The 14976-nt window shown below is 49.6% G+C and overlaps 1 protein-coding gene across 2 annotated transcripts in view; it reads left to right on the plus strand.

Moving 5' to 3' along the window:
- kif6 (kinesin family member 6) overlaps positions 1-14976 on the plus strand; it is a 705324-nt gene that overhangs the window by 378571 nt on the left and 311777 nt on the right. The window lies entirely within an intron of this gene.

A 14976-nucleotide genomic window follows, 5' to 3' on the forward strand; every position in this document is an offset into this window, starting at 1 on the left:
CGCATGTACCACGTGATAGGGCATCTGGGGGCTCATTGAGTTTCCCGGGCCGGTACAAGATATCGTAATTGTAGATGGAGAGTTCGATTCTCCACCTCAAGATCTTGTCATTCTTGATTTTGCCCCTCTGCTTATTATTAAACATAAAAGCTACCGAACGCTGGTCAGTGAGCAGGGTAAATCGTTTTCCGGCCAGGTAATGCCTCCAATGTCGCACAGCTTCCACAATGGCCTGAGCTTCCTTTTCGACAGAGGAGTGTCGAATCTCGGGGCCCTGGAGGGTCCTTGAGAAAAAGGCCACGGGTCTCCCCGCCTGGTTAAGGGTTGCAGCTAGGGCAAAGTCGGATGCGTCGCTCTCCACTTGGAAAGGGATGGACTCATCCACTGCGTGCATTGTGGCCTTCGCAATATCTCTTTTTATGAGAGTGAAGGCTGCACATGCCTCTGCTGTCAGGGGGAAGGAGGCGGACTTGATGAGGAGTCTGGCTTTGTCCGCATAGTTGGGCACCCACTGAGCATAGTACGAGAAAAACCCTAGGCATCTCTTCAGTGCTTTTTGGCAGTGGGGGAGGGGGAGCTCCATAAGGGGGCGCATTCTGTCGGGGTCGGGGCCGATGACTCCGTTTTCCACTACGCAGCCAAGGATGGCAAGGCGCGTGGTACGAAACATACATTTGTCCTTGTTGTATGTTAGATTCAGCCGCTGGGCCGTACGGAGGAATTTCTCTAGGTTAACATCATGGTCCTGCTGGTCGTGGCCGCAGATGGTGACGTTGTCTAGATAGGGGAAAGTGGCCTGGAGCGCGTTCTGGTCAACCATCCGGTCCATCTCCCGTTGGAAGACTGAAACCCCGTTGGTGACGCCGAAGGGAACTCTGAGGAAGTGGTAGAGACGACCGTCAGCTTCAAAAGCTGTGTACTGGCGGTCCTCAGCCCTGATGGGGAGCTGGTGGTATGCCGACTTCAGATCAATCGTCGAGAACACCCGGTATTGTGCTATCTGATTGACCATGTCAGATATGCGGAGGAGTGGGTATGCATCCAACTGGGTGTAGCGATTGATCGTCTGGCTGTAGTCAATAACTAGGCGCTGTTTTTCGCCAGTCTTCACTACCACCACTTGTGCTCGCCATGGGCTGGTGCTACTCTCAATAATCCCTTCCTTCAGGAGTCTCGCTACCTCGGGTTTAATGAAGCTCCTATCCCCGGCACTGTAACGCCTGCTTTTGGTAGCGATGGGCTTACAGTCGCGGGTGAGGTTAGCGAACAAGGAGGGGGGGAGACTTTAAGGGTGGAGAGGCTGCAGATGGTGCGCGGCGGGCGATTTAAAAGCTGCTGGCTGCAGACTGTGAGTGGGGGGAGGGGTCCGTCGTACGCTAATGTGACACTTTTAAGGTGGCACTGAAAATCCAACCCCAGTAGAACGGCAGTGCAGAAATGGGGCAGGACCAGAAGTTTAAAATTTTTGTATTCTGTGCCCCGTACTGAAAGGGTCACTACACAGTAGCCACCGACGTCCGCTGACTGGGCTTTGGAAGCCATAGAGATCCGATGGCGCGTCGGCAGGACCGGGAGAGAGTAACTGCGCACCGTGTCGGGGTGGATAAAGCTCTCCGTGCTCCCGCTGTCAAAAAGGCAGGTAGTGGCGCGGCCGTTTACCGTAATGTCCATCATGGACCTGGACAGTTGATGAGGGAGAGATTGGTCCAGCGTCACGGAGGCCAGCGTATGGTCAAGCGAGTCGATGTGGTCGTCAGATGAGGCGGTGATTGAGTCCGGGTCCCCCGTGATTGAAGTTGGAGGCATCCAAAATGGCGGACAAAATGGCGGTGCCCATGATCCCGATCCCCACGCGGCTGGGGGAGCCCAAGATGGCGGACAAGATGGCTGCCCCCACGGTTCGCACGCGGCGCTGCTGGTGTTAGCAGTTTTACCTTTGCAGGCGCTGACATAGTGTCCTTTCTTCCCGCAGCCGGAGCAGGTAGTGTTTTTCGCCGGGCAGCGTGCTCTGGGGTGTTTTGCCTGGCCACAAAAATAACATTTCTGTGCTTTGGACATCGCTTCAGCAGTTGGAGGTGGCGGTCCCATGACCCAAGGTTGCGGCGTCCACGGTGCGGAGCAGTTAGGGGAGAAAGCGTCCATATTCCTGTGGGCCGCGTCGAGCGAGAGCGCGAGGGACACTGCCTTTTTCAGGTCTATTTCTCCCTTCTCCAACAGTCTCTGCCGGGAGTAGTCGGACCTTAGACCCGCAACGAAAGCATCTCGGATCAGTCCCTCCGTGTGTGCTGCGGCTGATACTTCTTTGCAATCGCAGCCTCGGCCGAGTATCCGTAGTGCCCGTAGGAAGGCCTCCACCGATTCTCCGGGCTGCTGTCTGCGGGATCTTAAGAGGTGCCTGGCATAGACCGTATTTACCGGGCGTGCGTATTGCCCTTTAAGCAGATCGATAGCCGCCGCGTAGGTCGTCGCGTCCTGGATTAGTGTATAAACTTGGTGGCTCACCTTTGAGACCAGGATTTTCAGCTTGTTTTCGTCTAGGGTCACAGTTGAGGCTTCCAGGTAAGCCTCGAAGCAACGCAGCCATTGTGCGAATTTGGTAGCCGAACCCGCTTCTTGGGGGTCTAGGTCCAGGCATGTTGGTCTGAGGGCTCGCAGCAGCGCCTGCTGCTCAGCATTTGGCGCTGTCGGTTGATGCAGCTCCTGCTGTTCAGCATTTGGACCCGACATTTTGCTTTGCTAATAAAATTGATGCGCTATCAATTCCTCATAAAAGACAGAGAGTTAATTAATAGGCTTTTATTAGCAAAGAACAGAGCATGCCTCTTGTGGTTGCCTGGTATCCAAAAGGGCAGGGGGCTGCAGAGCAGTCACCTTTATACCCGGGCATGTGGGTGGAGCCAGGGGCGGAGTCAGCTGAGGCATGCATAGGCACAACAGTGTGCAACAACAACAACAACAACAACAACAATAACAACAGTGGTTTACCACACTCAACACCTCCAAACCTGTCTTACTTCATCAAAGAACTCAATCAGGTTTGTCAGACATGATTTACCTTTAGCAAATCCTTTTAACTTTTTATATGTTTATAAAATATTTTTGGGTTCCCTTTTATGCTACCCACTAATCTTTTCTCTCCTTGTATCCTTTTTTCAATTTCCCCTTTTACTCTCTGTATTCTTCCTGGCTTTTGATTGTATTCTGTACTTGACATTTGTCATAAACCTCCCTTTTCTGTTTTATTTTAACCTCTATTTCCTTGGCATCCAGGGTACTCTAGCTTTGGATTTCCCATCTTTCCTCCTTATGGGAATATGCTTGGTTTGCACTTGAACTATCTCCACCTTGAAGGCCTGCCATTGCTCATTTACCATTTTCCTGGATGATCTTTGTTTTCAGTCCACTTGTGCTAGATCCCTTCTCAAATCACTGAAACAGGCTCTCTTCCAATTGAGTATTTCCTCCTTTGATTTTACTTTGTCCCTTTCCATGACTACTTTAAACCTAATTATATTATGACCACTATTACCCAGATGTTCTCCCACTGAAACACATTCCACTTGCCCAACTTCATTCCCCAGAACTAGATCCAGCACTGCTTCATCCCTCGTTGGGCTAGAAACATATTGTTTAAGAAAGTTCTCCTGTACACATTTTAGCTATTCTTCGCCCTCCTTGCCCTTTACTCTCCCCCCCATCTGTATTAGGGTAATTGAACTACTATTACTATTACATTATTTTTACATTTCTCTGAAATTTGCCTACAGATTTGCTCCTCTACCTCCTCATTATTTGGGGATCTACAGTAAACAACTAGGAATGTAACAGCTCCTTAACTCTAACCAAATAGATTCAGTCTTTGAACCTTCATTATATTGTTCCACTGTAGAACTATAATATTATGCTTGATCAATGCTGCCAACACCCTCCCCTCCTGTCTTTAATCCTTCCCTACCTCTCCTGCAGCCAGGAATGTTTAGTTCCCATTCCTGCCCATGTTTAAGCCAGGTCTCCGTTATAGCCGCTATATCATAACCTCATGTGGCAACTTGCACCTGTAGCTCGTCAACCTTATTTGTAACCTTTAATGATGTTTGTTGACCTTTTGGTTATGGTTCCACTTGCCCTCTGCTACACCGCCCATGTATATTGATTAGTTGCGGTATCGTTCCACTTGCACCAGGTGCCCTCTGGTACCTTGCCTGGTTCCTGTGATGGCAGCAACAAAGTTGGTTTATTTTCTATAGTCTCCAATGAGTATTCTATGTGCAATATATTCAAAAAATCAAAAGTATAATTTAAAAATGATTATATTTATGGGCATCACTGTTTTTGGGTGCAATCGGTAATGTTCCAACTTTGTGCTGCCAGCAGGTAGCCTTGCTCACCAGCCACGCATATCGGGAAAGCTATTCATCGAGACGAGCATGCTCACAGTTTTCTGATGTATGTTACTAGTAGGCAAAGACCTCTTCGCAGCATCATGAAAATCAGGCCTATGAACTAAATATACAATCAAATTTCGAGTCAGGTTATCACATTCATGACATGTTAATGTATTCTGAAGTGATGCACATTGAATGTGATACTAGAAAATCATTAAAAGAAAGTCTAATGATTGCTGACAAGCATAAACCACTGGTGAGAAAAAACTGCAATACTGAGAAATATGAAATAAGAGCAGAAAATGCTAGAAATAGATGACATCAGTAAAGAGAAAAGATAGTTTAACCTTTGGGTGCAAGGCCCTTCAAGGGTTTGCGTCTGAAATATCAACCTGCATTTTCTCTTTATAGATGCTGACTGATCTGCGATGTATTTCCAGTATTTTTAAGCATAAAAATATACTTTGGTCTCAAACCTATTATTATAAAGGTTTAGCACGTCTAGAGTTAAGTAGTTACCATTCATGGTAACTACCCCTAGAGTTGCCTTCTTTAGTTTCTTTCTGTAAAAATAACAGAGGTTATTTATTCTTTTCAATTCCATTTTTTGCCCCTTCTAAAAACATTGGGGGAAAAATTCGGTTGGTTTGCGCCTCCCGTTAGCGCCTTCAGAGGGTGCTAATGGGGCGCAAAGCAACGAGTGCCCGGATGAGGCAATGTTTGCGCCGCTCGTGAAATTGACGACATTTTGCGGTGGCGCCAATCACTACCGCCACGATCTCCTGCATCCGCAGATCATGACATCAGTCGAGCGTGCAACGCCCCGGTAGCGCCCCGGACCGGATATTGAGTGGCGCCCCCTGCCTCACCGCCTGCCGCTAGCAACGACAGGTTGAGGGGAGCGTTTTGCAGTTGGGAAGGGACTGGAGGAGCGCTATTTAAAGGCGACCGGTTCCTGCCTTTTTTTTCGGCGACATTTTTGCACCACGCATTCTGAGAGAGAGAGAGAGAGACTTCTGGAGATATTCAATGCTGTGTTGAGTTTTGGGTACTGAGCAGCACTTTGCAGGTTCATTTTGATTTGATCTTCCTTGCATCAATTTAGAAGAGACTATGGAGGCTGCACTTTGACATCTTTCCCTGGGCCTCTCCATTGTTCTTTCCAGCAGATTTGATGTACAGGTCTCTCCAGGCCGAGATTCAAGGCTGCAATAAGCAAGGTGTGGCTGGAGAGCAGATCGACCCTCCCCTTTCAGAACTGGCCAGCGCCAGTGTGTCTGTGTTCCATTGCTGACTGACATCACATGAGCTTCGCCAACACTCTGTGATAGCGCCTCGCTCCTTGGCGTTAGCACCTTAAGAGAGGTGTGTAGTACTTGATTTAGCACTCCAATCACCTCCAGGGGCGATAGAAGCCAAGTTTGCAGTCAGAGGCAATAATTAGTGGCAGGCATTAAACTTTGTGCCCGGCCGATAATTGCGCCCCAAATGGGGCGATACCAAATTTCTCCCCGATTGGCTCCTTGCAGTTCCACAGCCATATAGTTACCTTTCTGTAGCTTGCCCAGGTAGCTATTTTTGTGATGTTTTATCCTAGATAGTGACTGTTGGCAAGCTATTCAAGCAAGGAGGGAGGCAGAAAGCAGGAAACTATAGGCCAGTTAGCCTAACATCTGTCATTGGGAAAATGCTGGAATCCATTATTAAGGAAGTAATAGCAGGACATTTAGAAAATCATAATACAATCAAGCAGAGTCAACATAGTTTTATGAAAGGGAAATCGTGTTTGACAAATTTACTAGAGTTCTTTGATGATGTAACAAGCAGGTGGATAAAGGGGAACCAGTAGATGATGTGTATTTGGATTTCCAGAAGGCATTCGATAAGGTGCCACATAAAAGGTTACTGTACAAGATAAAATCTCATGGGGTTGGGGGTAATATATTAGCATGGATAGAGGATTGGCTAACTAACTAAAACAAAGAGTCGGGATAAACGAGTAATTTTCAAGTTGGCAAACTAACTAGTGGGGTGCCACAGGGATCAGTGCTAGGGCCTCAACTATTTACAATCTATATTAATGACTTGGATGAAGGGACCGAGTGTAATGTAGCCAAATTTGCTGATGATACAAAGATAGGTGGGAAAGCAAGTTGTGAGGAGGACACAAAGATTCTGCAAAGGGATATAGATAGGTTAAGTGAATGGGCAAAAATTTGGCAGATGGAGTATAATGTGGGAAAATGTGAGGTTATCCACTATGGTAGGAAAAATAAACAAGCAAATTATTATTTAAATGGAGAGAGACTAAAAAATGCTGCGGTACAGAGGGATCTGGGGGCCCTTGTACATGAAACACAAAATGTTAGCATGCAGCTACAGCAAGTAATTAGGAAGGCAAATGGAATGTTGGCCTTTATTGCAAGGGGGATAGAGTATAACATTTGGGAAGTCTTGCTACAACTGTACAGGGCGCTGGTGAGACCACACCTGGAGTACTGCATGCAGTTTTGGTCTCCTTATTTAAGGAGGGATATACTTGCATTGGAGGCAGTTCAGAGAAGGTTCACTAGGTTAATTCCTGAGATGAAGGGGTTTTCTTATGAAGAAAGGTTGAGCAGGTGGGCCTATACTCATTGGAGTTTAGAAGAATGAGAGGTGATCTTATTGAAATATAAGATTCTGAGGGGGCTTGACAGGGTAGATGTTTCCCCTCATGGGGGAATCTAGAACTTGGGGGCATAGTTTCAGGTTAAGGGGTCGCCCATTTAAAACGGAGATGAGGAGGAATTTCTTCTCTGAGGGTCGTGAATCTTTGGAATTCTCTACCCCAGGGAGCTGTGGAGGTGGAGTCATTGAATATATTCAAGGCGGAGATAAACATATATTTGAGCTACAGGGGAGTCGAGGGCTATGGGGAGTGGGCGGGAAAGTGGAGTTGAGGCTAAGATCAGATCAGTCATGATCTTATTGAATGGCGGGGCAGGCTCGAGGGGCCGAATGGCCAACTCCTGCTCCTGTTTCTTATGTTCTATTCTGGAGAGGCCATCACAACCAACCCTACTCCTGTTCTCATCTAATTCACACACATACACATTTTCCAGGTGGAGTCACTGACAGTGATCTGAAGCGGGAACCCTGGCTGATTTTCCCACTTCCTGGGCAAAGGAATCAGAGTCCAATAGTTGCGCCTCTCTTGGCTAAGATTGCCTAACTCCGTACAGACCAAGGATCAAACCTGGAACCTTTGGTCTGTACGGTTTAGGGCTGCACCAGGGTGTTGCCTTTAACCACAAGGCCATTGGAGGAGCTTGCAACTTTATTTTTAAGTTATTTGACTTCCAGCAGTGAAAATTGACAATGGAAAATGTGGCTTTTGAATACTTGTCATGTTGGCTTTCACTCTTTGCTGCTTGTTCCAGTCAGTCACAGAACCAGGAAGACTGAAGGCCACATTCAATAAGTGCACTATTCTGTGCCTCCGGGTGTACATCTGTTATTCAGCAGCTCACATCAATGCAAGTCACACAGCTGCCTAAGCATAAAATTTAAAAAAAAATTAAGGACTTTGAACTATGCCCGTTTACAATCCTCATGTTTAGTGTGGGGGGAATTATTCTAAAAGGATTTGCAACATTATAGATATGACAGTCAAAACTTGTACATGCACATTGTTATTTCTTCTGATGGCTTCGTGTGAAATGCGATTGGTTGTTTCAAATGATACTGTTCCTCCCCCTGCCAGCCAGTCATCCACAGTAATTGTTCCTTGCTCCCTTCTCTCTTCCTAGTGGTGGGTTAAAGTTTTTGAGAGATTTTTGCTGATATTTAAAGACCACTGAACTTCCAGTGGCAGAACATTCCACTAACCCCATTATCCTGTAACGAGGAATGGATGAGGAGCATGGACTGAGAGCCAGTAGTTTTGGATTCAGGCAGATAAGCCAACGTTCCATCTCCGAGCTATGTTTTGTGTTGACTTTTCAAAAGTACTTAATTGATACAGTAAATCACTGGAGGAAGTTATTATTATGGTAATTGACGTATTAGAAGTTTCACCATTTGTGCTTTTCTGTGACGGCATGTTTAAAATTTTTAGTTTGTGATAAATTTGTAGAGCTTACCCTCTGAGCACTGAATTTCCTTAGTGTCACTGTAAAATGCACATGTTTTCTATCACATAACATCTGCAAAAATGTATTTGTATCCACTTTTTACATTTCATTTTTAACACTTTCAGGGCTACATGCTTTTGCTTTTGCTTTATTGTTATGAGTGTATCTGGATGAGTTCCCCCTACTTCATTTTTGTATTCTTAATCTGATTTTTTCTGTTTGCCTGCCTTGACAATAACACCTGGAGTTGGAGGATAACTAGTTCCCTCATCCTGCCAGAAGGAGGGGCAAGACAGTAAAAGATTTATTTTCCCGGATGAGAATTTTAAATTTGAAGCACTGTGGGACTGGGAACCAATGTAGGTCAGTAAGAAGAAGGGTGATGGATGAGTGGGACATGAGATAGAACACAGGCATCAGAGTCTGCTATAGGCTGAAGTTTATGGAGAGTGGAGGATGGCCAGGAGAGCATTGGAACAGTCCGGGCTAGAGGTGAGAAAGGCATAGAGAGTTGCAGCACCAGATGGGCTGAGGCGGTAGTGGGTTATGTTACAGAGGTGGAACTAGGCGGTTCTTGTAATGGAGAGGATTTTGGGGTCAGAAGCTCAACTTTGTGTAGAAGAAGATACCAAAGTTGCAATAGTCTTGAGACAGTGGCGGGGGAGGGTGGTTGGAATCAGTGGCATGGGTGCTGAGTTTGGGATGGAAGGTGAAGACGATGGCTTTGATCTTCCGCAATGTTTAGCTGGAGAAAATTGCAGCTCATTCAAGAGTGGATGTCGGACAAGCAGCCTGACAGCAGCCACAATTTGTCAAATACTGGAAGTCTTCAGAAACAGTAAAATGAGTTGGAAGAGCAGATGAAATTTAATAGGGACAAGTGCAAAGTGTGACGTATATGAAGTTAAAAAATGGACAACTGTCATGATTGTGGTGAAGAGAATAAATATAAATCTGATCCCCAGTGTCCGAGGACTAAATTATGAGGAAAGGCTAAAGATATTTGGGCTTCTTTTCCTTGAAAGGAGGTCATTAAGTGGAGACATAGGGCAGGATTTTCATTGGGCCGTGGAGGCAGGATTGGAAGCGTGTGAGGGATTAAAATCCTGAAATTCGGGGGTCCCGACCCCATCCCGCACCCAACCCGCCTCCATGCCAGTTTCAAAGGAGGCAGGTACCCGCCCCACACTGGGACCCGCCTCCCCGAGGCGGGAAGGGGAATAGTGCCAATTAACTGCCTGTTAACAGGTAGTTAACAGGCAGTTTTTAGCCTAATCCCTATTTTTAATGTTGAAGTGTGGGATTCCCGATGGCTCCAAAGCACGCCAAGTTAGAGGAGGCGGGCCATCGGGATGAAGGGCTTGGAGGGGTCGAGATGTCTGGTGTTCAGGTGAGTGATGGGTGCATGAGTGCAAAGGTAAGTGTGTTTGTTTGTCTAAAGTGTTTAAAGAAGTTTTACACACCTTTGCAGCCTTCCTTCCTTCAGGTCTCGGGAGTCCCTCATCTCACCAGCACAGAAAGCAGAATGGCTGCGAGCTGTCAAAAATTGCAGCATTCAGCTTTCTGTTCCGGGGAGATCTCTAACTCATCCTGAGAGGAAGGAATTAACTTAGAACACAGATTGTCAGTGTTTGACAGCTTCAAACAGCTGTGAAACGCTGATATTTCATCTGTCAAAAGGTCTTGACAGATGAAATGTCAATCTGTGACGTCACCTGTTGCCGGGTGGCCCTTAATTGGCCTGCTGAGCCCGCTGGGCGGGCTCAACAAGGTCAATCAAGTGAAAACCGCGTGGGTTGGCTAGAACTCGATGGAGACGGGACTACAACCCCGAAAGTTGTAGTCCCGCCTCCTACCCGACGACTCAATGAAAATCCAACCCATAGAGTTATGTAAGATAGTACATGTCAGTTTAGCTTAATCACTCTCGCCTCTGAGTCAGAAGGTTGTGGGTTCAATCCCACGCCAAGACGTGAGCACATAATCCATGGTACTGTTTGAAGAAGAGCAGGCATCTTCTCTTTGGGTTTGAAATGGCTCCAAAATGAAATGTCTGTTGATGAAATTCTATAAAAAATCTGATATACCTATCAATTCGTCCAATGAAAAGCGACGAGTTAGGAAAGTAACTATAGGTTTTTATTGACTAAATAACAGAGCCCACCCTCATGGGTGATCGGATCCAACAAGGAGGAATACCAGCCAGTCGACTACCTTTATACCTGGGCAGGTAGGTGGAGCCATGGGCGGAGTCAGTGATGGTCAGCCCAGGTATAACAGCGTGACAAGAGGCGACCTCGTATAGTGATACAACAGTGAGAACAGTGAGAACAATATAACAGTGATAACTATAGTGTAACGATAGTGAACGATAAAAGTGGTTTACCACATTCACCCCTTCTTTAGATTTGAGTCCGGCGGGGTGAAGTGTACTACCAGTTCTGGTATGTCAGTCTGTCCGGAGGCCTCGTAAGCCTCTCCGATCGTCGCAGCGGCGGTGTTGCATTATCCGGTGTTAATGCTGGTGTCTGCGTGGTCGGCGAAGGCTCGTGGGGTACCGGCGAAGGCTCGTGGGGTTCCGGCATGCCGTCTACCTGGGCTGGGATTGGGGGGGTGGTGGGAGGGGTAAAGGTGGTGCCTCCGGAGTGCCCGAGGGTGCGAGGTCTCGTAAGGAGACAGTATCCTCCCGCCCGTCTGGGTAGGCCACGTAGGCGTACTGGGGGTTGGCGTGCAGGAGGTTCACCCTCTCTACCAGGGGGTCCGTTTTATGGGCCCTCACGTGCTTTCGCAGCAAGACGGGCCCCGGAGAGGTCAGCCAGGTTGGTAGAGTGGTTCCCGTAGTCGACTTCCTGGGGAAAACAAACATTCGTTCATGGGGGGTGGCGTTAACGGCAGTGCAAAGTAGTGACCGGATGGAATGCAGCGCTGTCGGGAGGACTTCCTGCCAGCGGGAGGTTGGGAGGCCCTTAGACTTTAGGGCTAAGAGGACGGCCTTCCATACCGTCGCGTTCTCTCTTTCCACCTGGCCGTTCCCTCGGGGGTTGTAGCTGGTGGTCCTGCTTGCAGCAATACCTCTCGCTAGCAGGAACTGATGGAGTTCCTCGCTCATGAAGGAGGAGCCCCGGTCACTATGTATATAGTTTGGGAACCCGAACAAGGCGAAGAGGTCGTTCAGGCATTTAATGACCGTGGTGCTGGTCATGTCTGGGCAGGGGAAGGCAAAGGGGAAACGGGTGTACTCATCAACGATGTTGAGGAAGTACACATTACGGTCAGAGGACGGGAGGGGCCCCTTAAAGTCGATGCTCAGGCGCTCGAAGGGGCGGGTGGCCTTGATCAGGCTTGCTCTGTCCGGCCTAAAGAAGTGCGGTTTGCACTCGGCACAGGTCTGGCAGTTCCTGGTCATGGTCCTGACCTCCTCGATGGAGTATGGCAGGTTGCGGGCCTTAATGAAGTGGTAAAGTCTGGTGACCCCGGGGTGGCAGAGGTCGTTGTGGAGGGTCTGAAGTCTATCACTTTGCGCGCTGGCGCATGTAATTCGTGACAGAGCATCAGGGGGATCGTTCAGCTTACCTGGCCGGTACAAGATATCATAATCATAGGTGGATAGTTCGATTCTCCACCTCAATATCTTGTCATTCTTGATTTTGCCCCTCAGCTTGTTATTAAACATAAAAGCGACCGAACGCTGGTCGGTGAGGAGGGTAAATCGTTTGCCTGCCAGGTAATGCCTCCAGCGTCGTACCGCCTCCACAATCGCTTGGGCCTCCTTCTCGACCGACGAGTGTCGGATCTCAGGGCCCTGTAGGGTCCTTGAGAAGAAGGCCACTGGTCTCCCCTCCTGGTTAAGGGTAGCGGCTAGGGCGAAGTCGGATGCATCGCTCTCCACTTGGAAGGGGATGGACTCGTCCACTGCGTGCATTGTGGCCTTGGCGATGTCTCCCTTAATGAGGGAGAAGGCTGCGCACGCTTCCTCCGTAAGGGGGAAGGATGTGGACTTCATGAGGGGTCTGGCTTTGTCTGCATAATTGGGCACCCATTGGGCATAGTAGGCGAAGAGCCCCAGGGTTCTCTTCAGAGCCTTTGGACAGTGGGGGAGGGGTAGCTCCATGAGGGGACGCATTCTTTCGGGGTCGGGGCCGATGACTCCGTTCTCTACTACACAGCCGAGGATGGCAAGGCGCGAGGTGTTAAACACACATTTCTCCTTATTGTAGGTGAGGTTCAGCCGTTGGGCCGTACGGAGGAATCTCTCCAGATTAACGTCATGGTCCTGCCGGTCGCGGCCGCAGATGGTGACGTTATCTAGGTAGGGGAACGTGGCATGCAGCCCGTTCTGGTCAACCATCCGGTCCATCTCCCTTTGGAAGACCGAAACCCCGTTGGTGACGCCGAAGGGAACCCTAAGGAAGTGGTAGAGGCGGCCGTTCGCCTCGAAGGCTGTATACTGGCGGTCCTCAGGGCGGATAGGGAGTTGGTGGTAGGCCGACTTAAGGTCGATGGTCGAGAATACTCGGTATTGTGCAATCTGATTGACCATGTCAGATATGCGGGGGAGGGGGTATGCGTCCAGCTGGGTGTACCTGTTTATGGTCTGGCTGTAGTCGATGACCAGGCGATTTTTATCGCCGGTCTTAACGACCACGACCTGGGCACGCCAGGGGCTGCTGCTCCCCTCGATAATGTCCTCTTTCAGGAGGCGCCGCACCTCATAGCTAATGAAGGCTCTGTCCCCGGCGCTGTACCGCCTGCTCTTGGTAGCGACGGGTTTGCAGTCGGGGGTTAGGTTAGCGAACAGGGAAGGTGGCGGGACCTTGAGGGTGGATAGGCTGCAGGTGTTACGCGGTGGGCGGTTTAACATTCGCTGGTTGTCGACTGTGAGTGGGGGGAGGGGTCCACCGTATGCTAGGGTGACACTTTGGAGGTGGGATTGGAAGTCCAGCCCTAGTAGGACGGCAGCGCAGAGCTGGGGGAGAACGAGGAGTTTAAAGTTTTTATACTCCGTACCCTTAACCGACAGGGTCACAGCACAGTAGCCGCTGATGTCCGTGGCGTGGGCACTCGATGCCATCGAGATTCGGTTGCGCGTTGGCAGGACAGGGAGGGAGTAGTGGCTCACCGTGTCTGGGTGGATGAAGCTCTCCGTGCTTCCGCTGTCGAACAGGCAGGTCGTGGCGTGGCCGTTTACTTTGATGTCCATCATCGACTTGGACAGGTGATGCGGGCGGGCTTGATCCAGAGTGACGGAGGCTAGTGTGTAGTTGAGCGAGTCGTTGTCGTCTGCGGGTGAGGCGGTCGTCGGGTCCGGAGGCACGGTGGCAGTCGAGCGTGGTGGGTAAAATGGCGTCTCCCACGAGGTTGGACAAAATGGCTGCCCCCATAACTCACATGAGGCACTATTGGTGTCGGTTGCCTTGATCAAAGATGGCCGCCCCATGACTCACGTGTGGGGATGCTGGCCTCTGTTGCCTTGAAGGAAGATGGCCGCCCCCACAGTTCGCATGAGGCACTGCTGGCCTCTGAAGATCCACTCCTGCAGGCCTTAGCAAAATGGCCTTTCTTCCTGCAGGTTGAGCAGGTGGAGTTCCTAGCTGGGCAGCGCGGCCTCGGGTGTTTCTCCTGGCCGCAGAAAAAGCAGCCGCGGGGGTCCGATGTCGGAGCCGGTACCGGGGGTGGCGGTCCCGATCGGGTCCGGGACGCCGACGCTGAGGTAGGTCCCAGGGGCGGCGCGGTGAAGGGTATTGTGGTAGGGGTCGGGCCCGAGTCCCAGGGTCGCGAACAGTACCTGGAAAACGCCTCCTGGTCCCGATGGGCCACCTCCAGGGAGAGAGCGAGGGCTGCAGCTTTGTCCAGGTCGAGGTCCCTTGCTTCCAGTAATCGCTGCCGTGAGTAGTCGGACCGTAGGCCTTTCACGAAGGCATCGCGGACGTTGTCTTCCGTATTTTCTGCCGCCGTTACTGCTTTAAAGTTACAGTCTCTGCCGAGTGCTTGTAGCACCCGTAAAAATTCCTCCACCGGTTCCCCATGCAGTTGCGGGCGGGACCTTAGGAGGTGCCTGGTATACATGGGGTTTACCGGGGTTTGGTACTGTCTTTTCAGCCGGTTGATGGCGTCCTCGTATGTTTTAAGGTCCCGGATGAGCGCGAATACTTTAGGGCTTGGATCTCTGAGGCACGCTGGACTCTTCCAGGTAGGCTTCAAAGCAGCCCAGCCAGTGATCGAAGTCGAGGGCTGAGTTCGCTGCCCGTGGATTTAGATCCAGGTACGGTGGTCTGAGGGCTTGCAGCCAAGCCGGCTGCTGTGACTGTTGTGGCTCGGCGTCTGAAGGCTGCTGTGGCTGTTGTGGCTGGGCGTCTGGCTGGTCAAACATCTTAAAATTTAGTCAATAAAATTGATATACCTATCAATTCGTCCAATGAAAAGCGACGAGTTAGGAAAGTAACTATAGGTTTTTATTGACTAAATAACAGAGCCCA

The sequence above is a fragment of the Somniosus microcephalus genome, chromosome 9 (genome assembly GCF_052327205.1).
Source record: "Somniosus microcephalus isolate GS21.2 chromosome 9, FLI_Smic_1.0, whole genome shotgun sequence".
NCBI lineage: Eukaryota > Metazoa > Chordata > Chondrichthyes > Squaliformes > Somniosidae > Somniosus > Somniosus microcephalus.